Source organism: Pteropus vampyrus, unplaced genomic scaffold (assembly GCF_000151845.1).
Source record: "Pteropus vampyrus isolate Shadow unplaced genomic scaffold, Pvam_2.0 Scaffold386, whole genome shotgun sequence".
Lineage (NCBI taxonomy): Eukaryota > Metazoa > Chordata > Mammalia > Chiroptera > Pteropodidae > Pteropus > Pteropus vampyrus.
Genome location: NW_011889167.1, coordinates 35,798 through 42,679, shown reverse-complemented (window position 1 = coordinate 42,679; position 6,882 = coordinate 35,798).

The window sequence follows — 6,882 nt, the reverse complement described above, 5'->3', positions numbered from 1 at the left end:
AGACCGTCACATCAGGCATCAGGTTAGATACCGTACACGTTCTGAAGTCAGTAGTTTCATCCTCATTTCACAAAAGAGAATATGGAGGGGGCGTGAGGCAGAGTCATGGAGGACACTGCGACCCTGCCCCGGTCAGCCTCTGAGAGTCAGCTGCTTCCTCTGCCGCTGGGGGTGCTGCCAGCAACCAGCCCTCACGTCAGCATCCCTGTTAGAGTTGCCTCAGCCGAAGAGCGTGCTCCCTTTCTCAAGGTCATGCGTCCTTTCTAGGGCAGCCTGCACCTAATGCCCGATGTAGAGAGAGAAAGGCCCCAGACCCTCAGCCGACTCAGGACGGTGTGAACCACACTTCCGACCTCCCTGGAGGGCCGGCTGTGGCCTCGGCTCGGCTCGGTCTCTCAGCCCAGCCCAGCCCAGCGCCTCCCTGCCCTCGCCCCGGGCACTGATCTCGGACCCGTCAGTAATGACCCGGTCGGCTCCCAGGTAGATCGGCCTGCTCGGTCACTTCTGAAGGCCCCTGCCCCTGGCGGCCACCAGGCTGCCTGAGGGCTCGACCGTGCTGAGGCCCGTGGGAGAGGAGAGCTCGGCTCCGTGGTCTGGGCGGCGACAGTGCTGGGCGTCTCTGCGGTCTGAGAGATGACCGCTGTCGCAGGAACGCGGGGCGGGGAGGGTGACGGCGCCGTGCGGAGCAGCGGCAGGCGGCGTCCCTCGTCTGCGCCCTCTCTCCGCCCCTGCCACAGGCCGCCCCGGCCTCCAGCCGAGGGGGCACTGCCCTCTGGCGCCCACTTCTGCCCTGTGACAGGGGCTTGGGTGTATTTTTCTTTCAGAAAGCTATTCACAGACCCTTTCATGCTGACCTTCTCGCTGGCTTCCTGCTATAATCACGGTCTCAAAAAGCTGTTGTTTTCTGGGAAAAGGATGTTTTGAGCTATTGGTTGTGAATTAGTCAATTGTGTGTAGTTAAAAATCCCTTTATCCACTAAAAGCTAGCATTCCAGTTGCTACGATTCAACAGCAACAGGGACGACTTCCGAGCATTTCACGTAATTACGAAAACCTTTTCGGACAATCTAAGCGATGATGGTTCATACCACATGTGTTTACAATCAGGGGTCATTCAAGTGGCCCTCAGAATTCAGTAGCTTCTTGGGCCCAGAGGGGCACAATGGGTATTACTCTATCTGTGTGTTTGCTGGTGGTGCATGCATGTGTGTGTGTGTGTGTGCATGCATGTATATGTGTCTGTGTGTCCGTGTGTGCATGTGTATGCATGTGTACATGTGTCTGTGTTTGTGCGTGCATGTGCATGTGTGTATGTGTGCATGTGTGTGTGTGTGCGTGTAATCATGGTCATACATGTGTGCACGTGTCTCTGTGTATATGTATCTGTGTTTGTGTGTGCATGTGTGTGCATGCATGCATGTGCGTGTGTGCATGCACATGTGCATGCACATGTGTGCATGTGTATATGTGTCTATACTTGCGTGTGCATGTCTGTGTTTGTACATGTGAGTGTGTGCACTTGTGTATGTTTTTGTGTGCATATCCGTGTGTGTTTGTACATGTGTGTGCATGTCTGTGCATGTCTGCGTGTTTGTATGTGTGCGTGTCTGTGCATGTCTGTGTGTGTTCACACGTGTGTGTGCGCGTGCTTGTGCCTGTGTCGTGGGAGGGAGTGTCAACACTCGTGCTTCCTCATGACTGAAGCTCTTGTTCTAATTCAAGGGAGAAGCAAAAAGCCCCTCAGCGTTATGACTCTGAACACTTTATCCATTTTCTCCGTGGAAGTTAGTCCAGGAGGCAAATTGAAAGTACAGACCGATCCCAAACAGAGTTATTTTGCTTAACTTCTGCGTATCTGGCCACTGCCTTCCATAATTTTAATTTTTCCAGACATTCTCCCTGGGGGTGATTTTTCTTGTGGCCATCCCTCTGAAGTCATTCACTAGATGTCACGATTCCCTCCACGGTCCCCACCATTCTAAGTGGCAGCTGACCTGGGAGCTGTCATGTTTGGAAAATACCGTAACACCACAAGTTAATTTCATACCTGTCACGAGGTCCTTGCGTGAGGTCCCAGGGGCCCCCTCAGCATGTCACAGCACTGCAAGCCACGAGCTAGTCCCCTTCGGAGCAATGCCCCATGTCACAACATGTGGTGACACCTGTCACCACGTTTCGTGATTGGCATAAAATTAACCTGTTTTTCTTCTTTGGTATCCTAGTTTTTTTTTTTTTTTTTTTTACACTATCCATAAAAAGAATGAGAAGAAATTGCATTTGAAGCAGTGGTTTACTGTCACTCGTCAGGAGCATAGTGGCAGGTTGGGGGTCTGGTTCTCACAGACAGACCCCGTTTCACAGACGTACACACAGCCCTTCGGTCAGGGTGCGTTTTATGAAGTTCTGAGCATCGGTCAGCGGACCTCAGGCAGGACGTCATGGCTTCGTGTCTGTACTCCATCGAGGGTGGAGAGACGGCCGGAAATGATGTTATTTTTAGTCTTGTCCTGGAAGAAAATCCCAGGCAGCTTGGGTTTCAGATGCGAGTTTGCTCTTGGCTTTCAAACGGCTTCAAGCAACCTTGACATTCGATGTCTCTCCGTATTTCTCAGGCCCAGACCTGATTATTCTCACGGGACAGGCATGAACTCACCTCTAGGTTAGCAGATTCAGAATTATTCCGATGTCTGAGAACAATCGCTTAGTGCTGTGTAAACCTCATAACCTCAGCAATTTGTCAGTTACTTTTAATAAATAAGACAAAGAAAACAGCCAACTGTGACTTTCCACCTTTGTAACATAGTAAAATTTTGTGAATCAAACGGTTTCTTGGTGGAGAAAGTATCTGGTCTCTTGCGCCGCCATATGCTATTTTTGATCTTCTTACATATCTCTTACATGCTTCAGCTGCTTTAAATGTTTGTTTTAATTGAGGGGCGCCAGTTTCTAGAGCGGGTCCCATTCCCTCTTCTTGATGAAGTGGAATGTGTCTTGGGCCCTGTTTGAATATTCAGCTACGGCAAAGAACAGAGGAAAAGAACACTTTTCCTTGCTTTTCCATCCAGTTCCGAGGACCAAATGCTATTGTTCTTCTCCAGCCCGGACCAGCTGCTCTGAATTCTGGTTAATCGTTTTTTTTCCGGCATTTCTTAAATGGCCGTTATGATTAAGCACGTTCCCTTTGAAAGGATGGGTAAGCATCAGTCCTTGTGGTTTGGTCTTGGGACTCGGTGGCCCCTCTCCTCCGGGGGCGGTGGCACTGGGATGACTGAGGAGTGGCGCGAAGGCCTGAGTCTGGAACCCAGGGACGGGAGGGCGATACCGGGCAGAGTGAGGAGGGCTGCCTGGAGGAGGCGTGGGGGACGTCAGGGCTGCTTACGCTGGACTAACAGATGCTACGAAGACGAAATGCTGAGCCGAGGGGAAGATGGCGCTTGAAGAACCCCTTGGAAATGTGCCGATGCCTTTGCTTGGCAAGCATTTATTTCTCTTCTTCCTGAGTATAAAACTATAGAACTCTCTCGTGCAGTGTGTGTGTGTGTGTGTTTTTTAAATGCTCATCATGGTTATGTTGGGCTAAAATTAGGTTTTTGCTGGACAAAAAGAGAACCAAAAAGAAAAACGAAAGAAATAGAGGTCCGTACTGACTTTGGTCTTCGGGATGTCTTTGCTAAGTCAGGGTCAAGACGAAATTTAAAAATGAAACACATGTTCAAAAGTGCTATCTGTAGGCTAAAACCATTTATTTTAATGCCATCAACCGTGATGGCAATTTTGTATGTAAGAAAATGAGAGTTTTATAGGTGTTTTTCAAGATACCTTGGTGTTGACATGGCTGGTATCTAAAACATTTCCTACCAAAATATGTCCAGAAAATGGCAAGTCAGTCTTCTTAAAAATAAAGAAAATAACCCACGGCAAATCATTCTGCTCTTGACGGCAAACTGAGGACCTGCAACAGAATTTAGATGAGAATCAAAGGCTGGAGCCTTTTCAGCCCTGGGCAGGCTGGTCCCCCTCTGCTTTGGGTCGACTACCGCATGTGATGCTTTGGGTCGACTACCGCATCTGAGCAGAGTCTGAGAGAGGCAGGGACTCCGGACGGGGCTCGGGGCCCGGCAGGGGCGTCCGGCCGTGAGCGGCCGCTCCCTGGAGCGGAGCCCACTGAGTCACTGTTCTCTGAAGAGGCTGCGAAGGGGAAGGAGATGGGGCAGAAGAATTTTACTTAGTCGGTCGGATGGTTAGTTTAATAAATGCTCCTCTCGTGGGTGATGAAACAGAAATCTTCCCTGCCCGGTTTTAGGTGCCAACGATGAGTGAGTGTCCCCACGTGCTCACGCGGTATTTAGCAGTGACAATGACGGGCTGTTCATTGTGAGAACTAATGTATTTACGTATGTGTTTTCTCTCTCACTCTCTGGTTCGCCCGCTCATATATCATTCAGTAGCCGTTTGCTGTGTAGCTGTTATGTGCCAGGTAGTGGGGACAGTTGGTGGGATTTAAGCCCCCCGCACTTTCCAACTTTGGTTAGAAGCAGAAGAAAGTGGATCGATATCTAAGCAGAAGGCCTTGCCGGTAAGCGCTTTGCTCACAGCACTGCAGGGACGTATGGGGAGTGACCGGGGTGACGTGACGTTAGGCCGGTGTATCGGAAGCTCTCTCTGCAGTGACATTTAAGAGGAGGCCAGTGTAGTCAGGGGACAGCAAAGCAAGGAGAGGTGGGTGCGTCATCGTCCGCACTGACGCGTGCCTGTGGCTCACGGGTTTACGCTCAGATCAAAGAGATGGTCGTTTGGTGACACACGGACTTACCTGTCTGCACCTGGGAACACGCTGCAGTGCGTCCGTGCACCATCAGGAACTGCTGTGACCTAGTGGACAGTCCGGCTAATTCTTCAGTGAGCGCGTAGAACCTACCAGAGCCGATGCGTTCACGCGTGCGACAAGGCCGTGGAGACCCGACCTTGAAGAAGCGCACGGGAGACATGCGGGCCCTAAAACATCCTGTGGCGAGGACGAGGAGTTGCTCAGAGTTCCGCCCGCAGGGCGCTCTGATCACTGGGGGGCGGGAGGGACCGGGGACGAGGGCAGAGGTGTCTCTGGAAGGCAGGGAGCCGGCGTGACGGCGAGAGCTGCTCTCTCAATCCCTTGGGCTCGAGCTCGCACCCCCGAGTCGCTCCGGACACTCGAATCGCGTGCGGAGACCCGTCTCGGGGGGACGGGCTCTGAGTGAGCCGGTCTGTTTTCTGGGCGGTTTCGCACAGCTACGGTGACGGGAAAGGGGACCACGCATTCCCGAGCACGTGGCTTCGTTGCTTGTAGTGACGTCAGGTGCAGACCACGCAGAGCCCGCTGTCGCTCTGAGCGGCCGTGGCGTCGCCCGTGCCCGCGGAAACACCGTCTTCTGCTGAAACGGTCGTTGCGAAGCAACTTTTATTCCTCTAGTGCTTTCGAGACTGAGAAGCGCTCGCTGCAAAGTTCGTTTCTCTCTACCTTAGAGACATGAAAACGTGTCCGACCAGAAACGGAGACGTTTACGCTGACACAGCGTTCTCGGGAGCTCTGGTCCCTGGAGCCGCTGTGAACGCCGCCTGGGTGAGCGTGGAGCCAGCGTCCTGGTCCCTGGGCGGGCTCCGGGGACCTCCGGGCACCGCCGTTCGCCAGCCAGGGCACGTCGCCTTGCTTCTGTGCGGTTCTGTTTAAAGACGACTCGTTTAATACATAGTCGATCGATTAACAGCGAACTCAGAGCCGACAGCTCAGAGCGACACAGCCAGCCCTGCGTCTCCCGCCAGGCTCTGCACGGGCTCCCTGGCTTGGGGACACCAGCCGGTGGTACTGCGCTCTCAAAGCCAGAGATTTAGACAGCGAGCCATTTTAAACAGTGACATCCGCCACGAAAAGGGGAAAGACTCAGCAGACCAAGAAGAGGACACTTATTCTCGGTATGGAAATTAGGAACAAGAAGCAGAGAGTCACCTTGTTCAGCCTCGGCTGGGAACGTGCCGAGCGACTCTAATTTTCGAGGCTCTGTGTATGTTTGAATGACTCCAAAAGGGCCGTGAGGGTTGAGCTGGGGGTCACAAAGAAGCTTCAGCCACCGAGCGAATCTGCGGAGATGGCATCTGAGCTTAACGAGGGCCACCGCACGGCCGTTCGGGGCTGGAGCGGGGAAGGCGGGCTCCTCCCGGCCGAAGGAGCCCAGGCCTCGGCCACTGTGCCCCTGCTGCTGCTGGTCCCTTGTTTGCTTGATGGAGGCGCCAGCTCTCACTAGGCTGCCCGGCTGGCCGACTCGAGGGGACAGCGTCCTGTCTGTGCCGCCCACCCCGGCCGGGCCTGGTGGCGGCCGCGTCCACATCTGCGGGGTTGCAAGGGCAGCCGCCGCCAGTGCGGGTGGCTGCACCACACGCGCAGATGTCAGCAAGGACGATGGTGATTATTTCTGATAGCAGTGATTGGCATTTTGATTATAAATGATAGTATACAGCTTAACCCATTAACATAGGACTTTTTTTTTTTGCCGTAAAAGAGGCACTGCCTGTTTAACGCCTGTGCTAAATGCGACAATGGACTAGTGGCCCCTCGTGCCAGGGCAGGAAGGAAGCTGGTTAAGGAAAGAAACCTTTATTTTGCGGTCACGAGCAGGACCCACTTCCGAGCCTGTTCGCCCACTAGATGCAGAAGGCGACGGTTCGGACGCGCCGGCCCCGGCGTCCGCGCCGGCCCCCTCCCCAGAGACGCGCTCTGCTCCGGCCTTTCCGGTTTCGTGGTCACGCACCAAACAACCTGGATGAGCCGACTGCATGTTCCTCATGTTGTCGGTGGCTGTGTTTTTCATCTCTTCTTCCCCAAGGGGCATTGCACATCCAGCCTCGGAAACA